At 55.1% G+C, this 16,684-nt stretch overlaps 1 protein-coding gene across 2 annotated transcripts in view; it reads left to right on the top strand.

Annotated features, from left to right (window-relative positions):
• The first annotated feature begins 10,794 nt into the window (after window positions 1-10,794).
• Window positions 10,795-16,684, top strand: part of CREBRF (CREB3 regulatory factor) — a 53,583-nt gene continuing 47,693 nt past the window's right edge. For both annotated transcript variants that reach the window (XM_056112243.1, XM_056112245.1), the window contains exon 1: window positions 10,795-10,905. The gene's annotated coding sequence lies outside the window, so the exon portion shown is untranslated. The remainder of the gene's footprint in view (window positions 10,906-16,684) is intronic.

Below are 16,684 nucleotides of genomic sequence, written 5' to 3'. Positions count from 1 at the left end.
CGGAAATCTGGCATTGGTATTTGCAACGCTCATTTTCATAATGGTCCTATCTTTTGGGGGGGTTATTTGGGGAGCTGTGATACTTAGGAAACTGTGGCGCTCGCGGTCGAACCTGGTGCTGTCACGTGCAAATCCTGTGCTGTAGCCCAGTGACCAGATCTCCCGAGCCCCAGAATAATGCTTTTTTCATGGGGCCAGAGAGATAGTACAGTGGATAAGACTCTTGCCTTGCACATGGCTGACCCAGGTTCAGTCTCCAGCACCCCCGATGTTCCCCGCACCCGCCAGCAGGTTTCATTTTCTGTTCTTCTCAACCCTCTGAACTCCTTACTTGGCTGTTCAGGCACCGGGAGAGTTTCTCATGGAAGCCGCAGTCCCCACTGGCCGGTGTGCATAGCCCATCTGCTGAATTAGCAGCTCTGCATGGGACTTGTAAAGGGGCCTTGGAGTGACTCTGGGGGCTCAGTGAAACCCCAGAGGGTGGAGGGGGAGCGGGGAGTGCTGTCTACCGTGCCTGCCGTTGATGGCGTCTGGGCTGCAACGGGAAACGTGCTCACCCCACTTAGCACAGCTGGTCCGGGCGCCACCATTGGCCGAGCCTCATGTACCCCCTTGCCCCTCAGTGGGAGGGCCAGGAGGGACCAGCCCCGGGGCCCGGGAAGGCAGATGCCACGTTGTCCCCGTAGACGGCTCCTGTGACCCTCTCCTTCAGCTTTGTCGTGGAAGCAGACGGGCTCGCTTCTCTGTGGGCATGGGGGAAGCACCCTCCGTAGGAGGAGCCCCGCCGTTCGGCCGTGACTCCGATCCCTCAAGGCCAGCCCTGCCACCTCCCTCCCTGGGGGCGAGGAGACTTTGTCCAGGCATCGAGGCAGCTGCTGCCTTGCTGTGGGTCTGAGACCTGGTTCCCGGAGGGGTGCGTCCCTCAGGAACACTTCCATGTAGGCTCCAGCTTGGGCTGGCAGGGAGCCTGCAGATCCCGCGTAGCTTCTCTCTCTCTCTCTCTCTCTCTCTCTCTCTCTCTCTCTCTCTCTCTCTCTCTCTCTCGGGTGGGGGGTGGTCCTGCAGATCCCGCGTAGTTGGCCTCAGGGGTGTGTGTGTGTGTGTGTGTGTGTGTGTGTGTGTGTGTCTGGTGGGGGGTGGTCCTGGAGACCCCGCGTAGCTGGCCTCAGGGTGTGTGTGTGTGTGTGTGTGTGTGTGTGTGTCTCGGGTGGGGGGTGTCCTGGAGATCCCGCGTAGCTGGCCTCAGGGTGTGTGTGTGTGTGTGTGTGGGTGGGTGTGTGTGTGTGTGTGTCTCGGGTGGGGGGTGGTCCTGGAGATCCCGCGTAGCTGGCCTCAGGGTGTGTGTGTGTGTGTGTGTGTGTCTCGGGTGGGGGGTGGTCCTGGAGATCCCGCGTAGCTGGCCTCGGTGTGTGTGTGTGTGTGTGTGTGTGTGTCTCGGGTGAGGGGTGGTCCTGGCACTCTGCTGTGACACCTTCCCAGCACTCTCCTGGCCAGCCTAGTCCCCGAGTCCCGCCTGCCTCTGTCGTTTTTTGTCCTGCTCTTGTCCTCTGTCTCCTTCCGAGGGCATCCAGGTGGGTGCAGGGCAGGACATAGAGGCAGCACTTGCTGGTTTGCGCCGGGTCTTGCTTGCCTTTGGCCCAAGCCGGTTCCTCGAGAGGTGAGGAAGGAGAGGGGTGTGCTGACTGTGCTGGCCACAGAGTCGCGCACCAGTGGGCCGGGGCTGCTGTGTCACCACAGTTCTGACTGCCACCTGCCTGTAACAGAGCATAAGGTGCCCTCTGAGGGGCCAGGGACATAGCTCCCTAGTTCGGTCCCCTGAGCACTGCTGGGAGGGACCCCCAAGCACCCCTGTTTGTGACCCAGAACATGGAGGCCAGGAAGGTGGCTTAGTGGTCAGACGCTATGCTTTGAACCCCGGAGCACTGTTGGGTGTGGCCATGGAGATCCCCCGTCCCCTCAGCACTGCAGAGCCCTGAGCGGTCCCTAGCATGACCCATACCCCCACTGGGCTGCGTGTCATCGGGAGTGCCCCCTGAGCACTGCTTGGGAGGCTTCCCCCACCGAGATAGGTAGTAAATGGGGCTGCCTGCCCCCTCTGTATAAACAAGGAGGTTAGCCGAGTGACGCTGGCTGTGGGGCTGATGTTTACCGAGTTACCGAGTACTCCCGGGGTGTTTCCCACGGAATTGACAAAGTGCCCCCGTATCTGGGAAGTGAGATTTCAGGGCGGCACCAGCTGGGGATTCTCCCCTCCCCTCCCCACTACATGTGGCTTCCCTTTGCCGTAGTATTTGAACTTGGGTTGCAGAGAAGCTCAGGCCGTGACTCCAGGCCCGCGTTCAGAGCAGGCAGCCGGAGCTCTCCCATGAGGGAGGTCATGTTCTCGCTGGCTTCGAGGGACGCGGCATCTGGGGAACTCTTGGCTTCGTTGTGCGTTGTTTCTATTTGAAACGTCCAGTGACGGTGCATGGCTTACCCAGGGCCCCGCTTACCGACTAACCGTGTCTCCTGGTGGTGGTCCTTCCCCGGCGGCACCTTCGCGCATTCCCTCTCAGAGTTCCACCATGCAGGGGCAAACTGATGTTCTTCTGGTGGTGGGGGACGCCCACCTGGTGCTGGGTGGGGCTGGCTTCTGGCGCTTCTCTCAGGAACCCCTTCTGCCGGTGCTCGGGGCTACCAGGGGCTGAAGGGGGGTCAGCTGTGTGCAAGGCAACCGCTCTGTGGTACTCTCTGGCCTCTCAGATGTTCTTTTTCATGAGGAGGTGACACACCCAGCAGTGCTCTGGGGGGTGGGGACTACTTTCAGGCTTGTGTTTGACTACTCCCGGTTCAGTGCTCAAGAGACCATGAACCTAGGGCCTCTACCTACAAAGCATGTGCTCCACCCCTGTGCACAGATTTAGACTTGAGAAATGCTCTTTGGTTGTTGCTCTGATTCACGGAGGCTTCGGCCCCAGATTTCTTCTGAAACAAACCTTGAGTGTCCGGGCCAGGGAGATTGCTCTCTGCTGAGCTCAGGCTTTGCGTGTGGGAGAGCAGAGTCAGTCCCTGGATCCCCAAGCACAGAGCCAAGTAGCCTCCAGCCACCGCCAGGTGTGGCCCCCAACCCCTCCCCCCAAAAGAATGTTGTGATTCATTTAATCAATTGTCAATCAGTTGTCTTCACCCCACAATACATGGGGTGGAGAGAATTTCTAAAACTGGGAAGACAAACCAGTAGTAGAGAGATAGGACAAGGCATTTGCCTGCGGCCAGCTGACCCCAGTCTGATCCTGGCACCACTTGGTCCCCTGAGCACCTCCATGAGTGATGCCTTACTCCTGATTCTGTACTCAGGCATCACTCCTGGAGGGGCTTGGGGAACCATAGGGAGGTCAAGGTCAGTCGAACCCAGGTCAGCCATGTGCAAGGCAAGCCCCTTCAACTGTACTTGTACTATCTCTCCAGCCCCAGCAAATGTTCTTAATTTTTTTTCCTATTCAGCATTTTCTTCCCCCCACGTACAAAATGTAATACTTGAATTAAAAAGAAGTAAGTTACATTAGTAACACAAAATAGTAGAATATTATGTTAAGCGGGGGGGGGGGGGAATTCGGATTTAAAACACGTATCTAGGGTGGGAAAATCCTGGTAGGAAACATTCCAAGATGTTTATAACGATCCTTTTATGACTTGGCATATTGTCCACATTCTCCCTCCCTCCCCCCCCCAAGAGTGTGTGCAACTTTTGTAATCAGGAAGAGGCTGGTGGGGGCCGGGGGCCGGGCATCGGAAGCGCCGTGACTGGCGCTCACCCCACGAGGGTGATTCGGGGTCAGGGGAAATGAAGTCAGCTCCCGCCAGTGAGACGCCGAGGCCTGCCGGAGTCTCGGCGAGTTTTCCGTACCGCCATTGGGCACGCAGAGCCTGCGCCTCGGACGGAGGTGCCCGTGGCCAGGCAAACCAGAGGCCAAGGGGGAGCACGGAGTCGGACTCGGAGGGAAACGGGCCCACGTCGCGGAGGGAGATCTCCCTGTCCCTTGTTGCCCGCTGCCCTGCCCCTACCCCCCCACACCCAAGATGAGGTCCAAAAAGGCAAGAACACGTGAGTGACCGAGGTTGGCATGGCATGAGGTTGGTTGTGCGGCCCCTGCCCCTGCCCCTGCGACTCTCAGGGTTCTTGAGGTTTCTGACACACTTCCCAGGGGCTAGGCAGCAGAGCTGTTCCTGAGGGGACGGAAGGAGAGCCCTGAGAACAGGAGCGTGAGGCCGTGTGGAAGCTTAGCGGCTCCCCGAGCCTGCCTCCGGGTGGGCCCCTGGGGCCAGGAGCTGTATGCTAGAGGCTTAGAACAAGCACTGGGTCACCCGCAGGAAATGACTTAGGAAAGCAGTTTTTATTTGGGGGTCCCACGTGACTGCGCAGGGGTCACTCCTGGCAGGGCTAAGAGGGGTCCTCTGTGGGACCAGGGATTAACTGGGTCAGCCACAAGCAGGGCAGGTGCCTCACCCAGTGTGCCAGCTCTCTGGTCCAGGGCATGGCCTTTATTCGGTTTTTGACTTTGAGGCCACACCCAGTGCTCTGGGGACAGAGAGCAAACCTGGCTGGTCATGTGCAAGGCGAGTGCCCTGCTCGCACCAGCCTGGGAGATGACCTTTAAGGGCAAACCCAGAGAACGAGAAGGCTCCAGGAGAGAGAGTTCCCCTCCCATAGGGGCCGTGGTGGAGCTGATAAAGTCAGCAACACCTTGATGGTGGGGTGTCGGGGCCCCGCCCCTACCTGGCTGGGTGATGGCCGAGCCTCTCATGGAGATGGGGCCTAGCGATGGATTCGGCTAGGGGCCTGGAGTCTGCAGCTTCCTGGAGGAGCTACAGAGGCCCGGTGGGCAGCTGGTACAGGGGCCGGGGAGTGCGAAGGCGCATCAGGAAGATGGTCTAGAGGGAGAAGAGAAGGGGGTCTAGGTGGTGGACCGGAAGAACTCCTCTTTCAAGAGGCGAGCGGAGGAAGAGGAGCGTGAAGGACATGCATGGCCAGCCCAGCGCTGCCCTAACCTCCAGCGGACTCAGTTCCATTTACATTATCCTGCAGGTAAATGGGACGTGTTCCTCCTTTTGGTGGGGGAAGAGGGTTGGAGGGTGGCTGGTACCATACCTGAGGCAACTCAGGGCTTACTCCTGACTGCTGATGGGTTACCTCTGGGGGGGCTCAGGACATAGTGTGCAGTGCCAGGGGTGAGCCCAGTGCAAGGCAAGCGCCCTGCCCACTGTGCTCTCCAGCCCGTGGGAATCAGGCCCTCTGCTCCTGCCCACCCACTCGGGGACGTGGGCCTGAAGCCCCAGGGGTGGGGGCTGAAAATTGAAGGGGTCCCAGGAAGGAGACGTCACCAGCTCAGGACTCCTGCCACCAGGAGGCTGTGTAACTTTCTCCTCGGGATGGGTGCCCTGCCCAGGTCGGCAGGCAGCCCAGTGGCCGTCTCACTGAATGTGGGGCCGGGGGGTCATTCCAGTCGTCCTGACGCAACAGAGCCTGCACACACACAGCCGCGTTGGCGTGGGTGCTGGCGGGCTCAGAGTGGCCGACTGAGGGCAGTTGGGAATGTCCCACCCACGTGTCTGACCCATCCTGCTCTGAAGCCGGGCTCCCGGGAGGACAGGAGGGCAGCGGGCTGGGACGTGGCGGACACCGTCCCTGGGAAACGGCTGGTCTCGTGAACCCCCGAAACCTCGGCCCCACCAGGCCCTGTCGGCGCACGCTCCCTTTTCTGAGTGTGGTTCCTCGGTCCCTCGCGCAGCCTCCCCGAGCAGGTCGGCGGCCTGTTTGGAAACGCACGAGGCCGGCTCGCAGGAACAGGCTTCCGGGAGTGTGGCGGTGCTTCCTGCCGCTTATCAGTCCGGCCTCCTCCTCCTGGCCACCCCGACAGAATGTCTCATTGTACCTGCGCTCTGGAATCTCGCCCCCAACAAACGCCGATTGTTCTCACTCCCGGGCTTCCTGGTTTGCGCTCAGTTGGAAGTGCTGATATTAACCGTATTATGTGCAGTGCAACGCTGGCCAAAGAACCAAACCAAACCCCTGACCGGTGGCGACAAACAAACCCGGCGGCATGAGGAGTTGTCCTAGAAGGTATCAGCCCAGAGGCAGCAGGTGGAACAGTTGTTCGGGTCGGCAGCCCCGGAAGATGGGATCACACCGCCCTGCGCGTGGCTTGCTGCCCAGCCTGGCCAGGCTGCATTGCTCTGCTCCTCCCTGGAAAGGGGGTGCGGGAGGGAGGGCAGCACCGGAAGCACCCACCATCCTTCAGGCCTGCGTTTCTTTCTTTCTCAAAGTCATCCAGTGAGCCAAGTGATGACAGACCTGAAGGAACACAATTAGGAGCTGAGACGAAGACACCAGCAAGAAAGGGCAGAAGAGATAGAACAGTACTTGTGCTGACCCTGGTTTGAAACCCACCCCTGCATCGGGTCCCCCGAGCACCCCTGGGTGTGGCTCGGACTGCCTTCCCCATCCCACCTCCAAGAGAAAAATACAAAAGAGAGTGACGTAGAAAGAAGTCTCTCTTGGTCATTGTTCTAGCCCATCTACCAGGCCTTCCTTCCTTTTAAATTCACTGTCACGTTTTGCCTTCCCAGGTCATTCTCCTTTGGTGGGTTCTGGGGTCCTTTGGGGAGTTGAGACTGTGTCACAACTGGGCACTCCGCGAATGTCCAGTTCTTCTCTTCTTGTCTTCTACCTATCTCTAAGCAACAGCTTGAAATGCTGCTTTTGGAGGAGGGGGGCAGAGGGGCAACACCCAGCAATGCTCGGGGGTTATCCTGATTGCACTCAGGAATTACTCCTGGCAGTGCTTGGGGGGCATATGGGATGCCGAAGATCGAACCCAGGTCGGCCACGTGCAAGGCTGATGCCCTCCCTGCTGCGCTATGGCTCCGGTCCGTGTGCTCCTAATGCTTTGCCTGGAGTTCTCTGTGGTTCGGGGACATCGGGTGGATGCCTCTTGCTTTAATGAAGGCAGTAGTATAGTGGACGCGTCATGAGCGCTCTGAAGGCCCGCACACTTGAAGTGCTCAGCGAGGTGCTAGAGAAACAATGAAGTGGATGCGACAGAGACTTCTCAGAGGATGTGGGGGCCTGGGGCCAAGGTCACCTGGATTTGCACATTTATCTGCTCTCAGACTACAAGTGCTTATTCAGCTGCTCTGCCAGAGTCCCCCGGTCTGGGGAACGAGGAATTGGAGCAAATGCTTGAATGACAGACCAGGAAGGGTGTGTGGGACTGAACGTGGTACCTCTGAGAGAAAAGGAACCGCTTCAGCTGTCACATCAAGGGCACGGGATCCCATCAAGGGGTTGAACTGTCAGAACAGAGATTCTACTTCAAAGAGATTTTTTTGGCAGGATGTTTGGGCCACATTCTGCAGTGCTCAGGGCTTACTCAGGGCTCAATACTCAGGGATCTCTCCTGGCAGGCTTGGGGGACCATATGGGGTGCTGGGGATCAAATGGGTTGACCACGTGCAAGGCAAGTGCCCTATGCTCTGTGCTCAATCATTCTGCCCTCCCCACAACCCCAGCAAAATATTTTTCAGGAGCTGTGCGAGAACTCAGTAGACAGAGTACGTACCGTGCATACAGGAGCCCGGCGTTCAGTCCCTGAGCACTGCTTGGAGTGATCTCCGAGCACAGAGCCAAGAGTAGTCCCTGAGTACCACTGAGTGTTCCTGCCCCACCCACCCTCCACCAGCTAAACTATATAGTGCCAATGGCCAATCCATTAATTAGTACCTCCTTTTAGAATCACTTCTCAGGAAGAAGATCCATTTGTTTTTTAAAGTGTTAGGACACAGCCTTTCCTGGAAATCTTCCAGCCTTGAGTTAATTAACTGCACTTTGGAAGCTGTGAAATCTTAACATATCACTCGGGTCCAGAGAGGTCTGGAGAGAAAGCACTGAGACTCAGCAGGGTAACACTTTAGAAAATGTGTGTGCGCCCAGCCAACAGCTTATCTAAGCGCTAGCTGGAGCTCAGAAGACAGTTATTACAGGAAATCAGTGTTGAAAGATCAAAGGGAACGTCCAGTTCTCATCCCAGTCCTTTGTGGGGAAGAGGCTGGAACCCAGACAAGCCCGGTCCCTCCTCCAGAATTCTGCACTTAGTACAGCTCAAATCAGGGTCTTGCGTCCAAGAACAGGGTAGGAAGCCACATTCCACACATCAGGTGCGAGGGTGTGTGGGATAACAGTGGCTGTTTCTGAGGAGGAGGATGGACGGTTAGGAGAGGGGAGGGTGGAGGTGTAATCGTCACATTTTTATCCCTCGTGAAGTTTATGCCAGAGGCATCTTACCTAATTGAAAACTTAATGTACTTAAGCTCACTACTCACGCCCGTGTTCTCTCTGAACACACTTTTCACTTGCTTGTCTGTTTCTTTGCTCTAGTCCCACACTAGAGAAGCCCATGTTCTCTGTCGAACACAGTTCTCTTTCTCCTCTCACTTTCTAAACAAATTTCAATAAAAACTATCAGAATATAAAATAAAAATTATTTTTAAGATGTCACTGGAGTGCTGTGTTTGTTTCTCCCCCCCCCCCCAGGTCCCCCACTTTTGTCTACTGTTTGTGTAAAATGTCCTGGACTAGGCTACTCCCAGGGGGAAATTATTTGGCAGGAACGAGATGAAGTGCTTTGGAAGGGGCTGTGGCGGCCGGTTACTACTTTGTGGCTAAAAGAAGAACCTCCTGAACCTCAAGCCAATGCTCTTCCAGAGCCCCAGCTTCCTGCCAACTCTGGCACTGTCTGGCAGGGCCAAACCCTGAGAAAACACAGCAGTTAGCAGCCAGTGATTTCATTCACATCGGAGCAGGATGTAGTCACTGACAGACCTTAATGGAAAGGCCCCTTTTGCCAACATTTCCAGGACAACGGGAGCAGCAAAGGCGGGAATCCAATGCCATTCACTAGTAAGCACCTCATTGGACCGAGTGCCTCGGTTAGGGGCAGAATCTCTGGCTGCTCCCTGTTCTCAAGGAACTGTTGCCCAGTAGAATGAAAAGGGCTGTGTCCAGAGGGCATGTAACAGTGGGAGAGCTAGCTGGCTGTGGGACTGTTTCCAAATACAGCATTAGGTGAGAGGGGAGTTAGTATTCCGTGAGCCTCGAATGGGAAGATGAATGAGACGGAAGGGACTCAAAACTTCCCCAGCTCGTTTTTCTACTGGGGTTTAAATTTTAAATACCGGTTAATGTGGAAAATTATTAAGTGGTATTATAACTCAAAGCTGACTTTATAATCCTGCCACTTCCTGTGCGGTCAAGGAAAGATTCAAACCTTCACCAGGTATTGAGTTTATGGAGTGCTGGGCGTTGTGGAGCAGAAATGAAATTTGTGCCTTTCCTGTTGGGTATCTACATATACCTACCCACAATCTTGTGCTAAAAATAGCATTTTTAGCAACTACTATGCAAACAGTTCAAGGCTGTCATTATTTTAGCCTCTGATCTTCTAAATGCGGCCCCTCAACCTCACGGGTAGCATCGTGTGTTACGTGCTCCCGGTATGGGCACTCTAGGTAGTGCTTTTTTTAAACTGCTCAAGTCTCATCCCCCATTAGTTATAGAGGAGGAGCCTTCCAGGGATGAACTAATTTGTGCTATTTAATCACACAAGGATTCAGATACAGGGTGATTTGAAAATGCCAGGCACATCATGGCTAGCCCCTGCCTCTTGAAGTTTACGGTCCTTAAGTCCTCTTTCCTGTTACCAAAGCCCATGGTCTTGACATTGACTATACTCTTTCCCCAGATCTGTGCAAAGAAGAACCACGTTTTCTCCTGAGAAAAATGGGCAAACCCAAGAGATCTGGCCAGGGATCCCTAGTTTTCTATCCTTGTGCTTATTAAAATCAATATTCTGACCTCTGCTCAGACGATAAATTCTGTACCCTTAAGAAATATAAACAGCAGTCTGGAAGTACAGGGTGTGATAACAGACTGGGTCATTTATTAATGCCTGACCTTGAGCAAGTAACGCGCCTAAACTGTCCCCCCCTCCTCTCCCAGACCGCATCGACCCCGCTTTGGAAAATCAGGCACGCGAGCTAATTTAGTTCTGCTTGTAGGCAGAACTAAACGGAAGGGCGGACCCACCTGGTAGGTACTGCGCATTGAATGAAAAAAAAAAATATTGTTGGTACAAGTAGGATTAGGGAGCAGAGGAAAACCACACGGGCAGTGCGTTAAGAAGCCCCACGTTATCAGGCTCTGCTGGGCAGCATGCTGGACAACTGTGTGCGGAGTGTGATAGGTGCTGTTTGGGGCACACCTGAGCAGTATCAGCTGAAGTTAATACAGGTGCATGAACTTCTGAAAGCAAGGTCAGCCCCAGCGAACTAAGAAGTTCCGTGCAGGTCGGGAGGGCGTTCAGATCCCATCCCGACAATTCCCCTGCCAAGCTGCCGCCCTCAGCCCCCTCCAAGTCTCGGCGAGCTGAGGCTGTCGAGCGGCCTACGGGCACAGCGGCCCGGCGAAGCGCAAACGGTGCCCGGGCAAACCTGCCGTCACGGACACGGAGCGTCGCGCCTAACGCGCGCGGCTCGAGCCCACGCCCGGGGTCCGGCGCCGAGACCCCGCTCCGCCCCCTCTTCCTGGTTTTTCGCGGCCGCCCGCCCCGCCCGCGTCACGTGACGGGGTGCCGGGCCGGGCCGCGCCCCTGATTGGCCGGGCCGCAGGGCGCCTCGCGATTGGCCCGCGGCCGGCGGGCCCCCGCCTCCCTCCTCCTCCTCGCCGCGGCCCACGTGAGGGGGGCGAGTCACGCGATTTCCGGGAACCCGTCAGGAAGGACATAAACAAAACAAACCGAGGCAGCATGGAGAGGGGCCGCGGTCCCTGCCGCCGAGCCCGCGCCGGGCCCTGAGCCGCCCCGACACGCACGGGTGAGTCCCGCTGCCCGCGCCCGGAGCCCGCCGGGGCTGGCGCCGGGGGGCGAGCCGGGCGGGGGCCCAGGGGGCGGCCGGCCTAGGAGGCGGCCGCCCGGGGGCTCCGGGCCGGCGCGGGGCGGGGGCGGGGGCCGCGGCCGGGCCGGGGGCGCGCGCGGGCCGCGGCGGCCGCCGGCCGGTCACGGGGCGCCGGCTCCCCTCCCCCCACCCCGGCCCGGGACGGTTATATAAAGGCGCGGGGCGGCGACGGAGGGGAGCGCGGGGCGGCGGCGGCGCGGGCGGGGCGGCGGTGCGGGGCGTCCGCCGTGCCCGGCCCCCGAGCCCGGGCCCGGGGCCGCCGGCCACCGGCCTGTCAGCGCGGCGAGCGGGTGGGAGGGGCCGCGGCGGGGAGGGGAGCGGGCCGCGGGGGAGGAGAGAGGGGAGGGTGCGCTGGGGCCGCCGCCGCCTCCGGCGCTGCGGGCGGCCCTGCGGGGGCCGGGAGCGCGACTGCGGCCGAGGGGGTCCGGGCGCGGGCGTCCCGGCGGGGGCCGCGCCCCCTCCGCGTCCCCGCCCCAGCGGCGGCCGAGGGGGGCCTCCCTCCGGGATTTGTTTATATGTCGGCTCCGGGCGGCCCGGAGCGGCGGGGAGGCGGGGCCCCGGGCGCCGAGTGGCAGGCGCGCCGGCCAATGGGGCGGGCGGACGCGGGCGGACGCGCCAATGGGCGCGGGGCAGGCGGTGCCGCCAGCGCCCCATTGGTTGGGCTGTGCCGGGGGGCCGGCCGGGGGGCGGCCATGTTAGATGGGAGGGGACCGGCGGCGGAGGGTCGCCCAGGGGGGCGGAGACTGGGCGGAGGGCGAGGGGGCGGGCGGGGTGGCGGAGGGGTCGCGGGCGGAGCCGGAGCCGCCCCGCCGGACCCTGCCCGCGTCTCCCCGGACCCGGGCGCCCGAGAGCCGCGCCGGGCGGGGCCGCCGTCGCGCGTCCCGCCCGCCCGCCCGGGACAACCTGGGCCGCCGCCGCCCACGTAAGCGGTCGCGTCGCCGGCCCCGCGCGAACGCGGAGTTTTCCTCTCCTTTTTCGCTTCCGTTCTTTCTTTTTTTCTTTTTCTTTTTTAAGGTTTTATTTATTTTTTTTGGGGGGGGGGGCTTTGTCTTGTTTCTGGCTTTGATTTTTGTCTTTCCGATGCCCTGCAGGTGAGGAATAGGACCCGGCCCCGACCGGCTGCTTTTTCCCATGCAAAACTTGCGACCCGCGGCCGGCGGGGCCGTCCTGTGGTCGTGTTTCAGGGACCCCCGCCCCGCGTCATTTTCGACCCCCAGGAGCCGGGAGAGCCGCGGACGCCCGTGGGTTTTATTTTCCAGCCCCCGTCTCTCCCCCGCCTGCGACCGGGGCGGCTGCTGGCCGTGCGCGGCGCGTGGCTTAACGGTCGCCCGCGCTGCTTGCTCCGGCGTGTGCGGGACCCGCGTGCACCGCGACCTCGGGCGGGCGCCCCGGCGTCCACGCGTGTCGCGGCTCTCACCGGGTGGCACGTACTCGGGAGCCGGCTTCATCGTCTCCTTGTTGATTGGGGAAGCGCAGTGGGTCAATAAGTGAGAGCTGGCGGTTTCCGCCTGCGACTGGCCGCGCGGGGCTCAGGATTTCGTTAGCGTGTCGACGTACGTGCCCCGGTGCTGCGGCGGGGGGCTCCGGTCCTCCCCGAGAGCAAATAAAAATATTAGCTCGTTTTGGAAATTTTTGTTTCATCCGTCGTTGTTTGTGTTGCTTTCGCCAGCCCTGGCTCTTTAGGATGCCCAGCGAGGTCGTAGAAAAGGAAGAATAACGGAACTTAACATTGAAGTCGCTTCGTGGGCGACTTGTAATTCTTATTCGAGGCTGTTAACTGTGAATTGAGTGAGCGTTGCTAATATGCTGTTCTCTTTTTTCTAAGGATGACAGGTAGATCTAATAGAGTTTTTTTAATGTAATTTTATATAGACAGCTTTCAGTTTTTTGCATTTTGGGTTTTTTTTTTTTTGTTAAAGACTAGTAAGTGCAGGAGCTACACACATTCGTGGAAAGGGATTTGAAATGTGGGTGCTTCACTTACTATCCCAGTTCTGCCGTCATTGCAGGTGAAAACTTTAACTTGGCAAGTGAAAGCAAACTTACTTTTAAGTGGTTTCCTGTTTAACGAGTTAACAGTGTTTGTGAGTTCTTGGGTGCCAGTGTAAGGAATAACGGAATAATTAGAATGACTCCTGGTGTAGTGACTTAAATACAAAGGGCAGTGGTCGTAAAAGGCGTCTGCACGGTGAGAGAGGACAGCGGGTCAGAGGCTTTCTTATCCTTGGCCAACCAGTCCTGTCTCCTGCATCCCACACAGCCCCCTGAGAACCCGCAGGAGTGATTCCTGAGTGTAAGCTGGAAGTAACCCCAGAGTAGTGACCCCCCCCCCCCAAAAAAACGGGAGTTTGTATGTTGCATCTATTAATGTGGCAGTTTTTTTTAATTTACAGAACAGATCCACCATTTGCAGTTAAAATTGAGATTTCAATTAAGATTGTCAATGATTGGAAGAAATGAACAGAGATTTTTTTTTCTTGTGGAGTTTTGTGTTTGTTTTGGAGCCACACCAGCCGATACTGTAGTGCTCAGAGCTAACTACTGACTCTGTACTCAGAGATCACTTCTGGTGGGCTCTGTGGACCGCTTGGGGGTGGTAGATTGAACCTGGCTGGGCTGTGTGCACAGCAAGCACTCTCCCGCTCTCTTTACTGTTGCTCTTGTTCTGTTTCCTTGTGGATTGGTACCTGGATATTTTTAGGAAGAATTCTGACTCTCCTACTAAATTAGTAGTTAATCTTCCAGGGTAGATAGATTCTTAAAAGAGCTGTGAATTTGTTAGATTATTAGTTCAGAGAATTCTGAGAGGGTTGACAGACTTTTTCTGCACTGGTCGTAAATATTTAGACTTTGTACATTGTATAATCTCTGTCACAACCGATCAGTTCTGTAAACTGTAGCCTGAAGACAGCCATAAATGTTGCATTTGAGCATGTATTCCAATAAAACTTCATTTGCAAGAGGAGGCTGTGACTGAAAAACTGCAATTGGTTCATCAGTCCCTATTCCAAAACATCAGTCACTTAGAAACAAGTTCTTATGCATTCAGATGTTGTGGAATACTTAAGCATACATTTCAGGTAGTTTCTGGGCAGAATGTGCATGTCTCTTCATTTGGGGACCTTCACGATTAATTGCACAGACCACATTGCATTATTTGGTTTTGTGTCTTTAAGGTTAGGGGCCCCAGCAGTGCTCTTAGTGCTGCAGAGGAGGGAGGAAAGAAGGTTCCAGATGGGGCTCTGGCCAAGAGGTCTGCATGCAAAGCTTGTGCTCCAGCCCTCTGAGCCATCTTCGGTTTTTGTTTCTTTTGCATTCTTTTTTTTTCTTTCGCTTTTTGGGTCACACCCAGCAATGCACAGGGGTTACTCATGGCTCTGCACTCAGGAATTACCCCTGGCAGTGCTCAGGGGACCATGTGGGATGCTGGGAATCGAACCCAGGTCGGCCGCTTGCAGGGCAAACGCCCTACCCGCTGTGCTATTGCTCCAGCCCCCTCTTTTGCATTCTTTTATTCCTTAAATTTCATTTGCGAATAGATGTTTTTTGGGAAAAAACTAAGTGTTGGTATGTTAGTCTTATTTATTTTAAAGATGCAATCTGAAAAGCACTTTAGTTTTAGATGAACCTTAATATACTGGAACCGTAAGAATCTTAATATATCGAAAGATAGGGTTCTACTGAGATTTAACAATAAATTTAATGCATTCCTGACAACTGGGTATAGCTCCTTAAGAGATGTTGGTCAAGTGAGTGGTCAACACGCATAGTTTAAAATTTTTTTTAATATATAGTCACCCATGAGCCTAATTATTGGGTGCTCAGGCCAGCAGTGCAGTGCTACTTGAGCCTGGTGGGTTTGGTGGCCACCAGATTCTCACCTGGAAGTGCTTGGACCCAGCTCGTGCCAGGCACGTACTCTACCACTCGAATTCTCTCCCCAGCCCCAAGACTCTTAGCTTATACTCAGCTGTGTCATGCAGTTAATTGGAAAGTCACCTTGATTGTGCCGTCCTCTGAGATGCTTGTAGACCTGTCTAAATTGGGTAGGATGCTTCTTCAAAAGGGCTCAAAAGTCATAGCTTGCAAAGTGTCAGGTGGTCCTAAATGCCCAGCAGAGATGCCTGTGCTAATTATATTAAATATATGTGTGGACATTTAATGTCTTCATAGATAGCTTTTTGCTTTGTTTTCATGTAATATCTGCGTAAAAACTGCGTTTTATATGAAAGCATGAAAACTTAAAAGAGAATGGTGGGAAATAAAGGTGTTGGGAGGATCCTCCCAGGATGGGAGAAGCATGAGAAAAGTAGACTGTAGACTAAACATGATTGTCACCCATTGCCTCTTTTGCAAACCACAACACCCAATAAGAGAGAGAGAGAGAGAGAACAAAAGGGAATGCCCTGCCACAGAGGCAGGGTGGGATGGGGGGGATGGGGGGTGGGAGGGATACAGGGATCTGTGGTGGTGGGAAATGGGCACTGGTGGAGGGATGGTTATTTGATCATTGTATAATTGAAACCCAAGCACAAAAATCTGTAAGTCTGCAACTGTACCTCATGATGTCTCACTATTAAAAATAAATAAATAAATAAATAAAAAGAATGGTGGGGCAGGGGCAGGGTTCCATCCCTGTCATTCATTCCATATGGTCCCCTGAGCACTTCTAGGAGTAATTTCTGAGTGCAGAAACAGGAGTAATCCCTGAGCATTGCCAAGTGCGGCCCCCTCATAGATAAATAAAATGTGAGAAAAGGGAACTGAAGCAGCAGTACAGTTGATAGGATGCTTGCCTTGCATGCAGCTGACTTGGGTTTGATCCCAACCTGGGTTGATCCCTGGCATCCCATATGGTCTCCCGAGCAGCACAGGAGTAATGTCTAAGTGCAGAGCCAGGAGTGACTCCTGAGCATCTCCAGTGAATGACCCCCCCAAAAAAAGTTTATATTCGGGTACTGCAGATCAAACTGAGGTCGTCTATATGTGCTTCACATGCTCTACGACTGAGCCGCCTCCTTGGCCCTTGTATTGACCTTTCAAACCTGCAAAGGATCATCTAGGTGATAATTTTTAGATTTAGTTGGGTAATTAGCTAATCAGTGACCAGAGTTTCAGTTTGTGAATTCATTATGATGGGGATTAATGATTTTCATGTCTCACGAGGACAGTGGGAAATTGTTGGTATTGGTTCTCAAGCTCTCATTCTATGAATAAGGTGCTAACACATCTGCGTTGAGCTACTTCTCAAATCTGGATGAGGTTTTCCTTCTTTGCATTGCTCCTCACTTTATTTTTTGTTAACAGTTGCCACATTCAACAGTATTTTATACTCATTAGTGGTGAACTCCTTGAGATCAAAGTTGGCCTGTTATTTCTGTTTCCCCAGGGCCTCCCTGACACTTTGCCCGACACCTTTGAGTGCTCTGAATTGTTTCAGTAGATGAGTGAATTGCTGAAAACCACGTACCTGCAAAGTAATAAAGTTTACTGTTCCTAGAGATGTTGGACTTTCCTTGGTTGGACGAGAACTTTTAATCATCTGTTCAGCCAAAAAGCTTGCATTTGCTTTATGAGTTTATAGAGAAGCTAGTTTGATGAAAGAAATCTAAAAGTATTCCCTTGAATTCTTTTTAAAATGTACGTTCAGATACATTCCATTTTTGACTAGTCTATGGCTACAAAAGTTAGGCTTTGT

The sequence above is a fragment of the Sorex fumeus genome, unplaced genomic scaffold (genome assembly GCF_029834395.1).
Source record: "Sorex fumeus unplaced genomic scaffold, SorFum_2.1 ptg000017l, whole genome shotgun sequence".
Classification (NCBI taxonomy): Eukaryota; Metazoa; Chordata; class Mammalia; order Eulipotyphla; family Soricidae; genus Sorex; species Sorex fumeus.
Note: the sequence above shows the minus strand (reverse complement) of the source record. Positions and strands in the feature narration are given on the sequence as shown.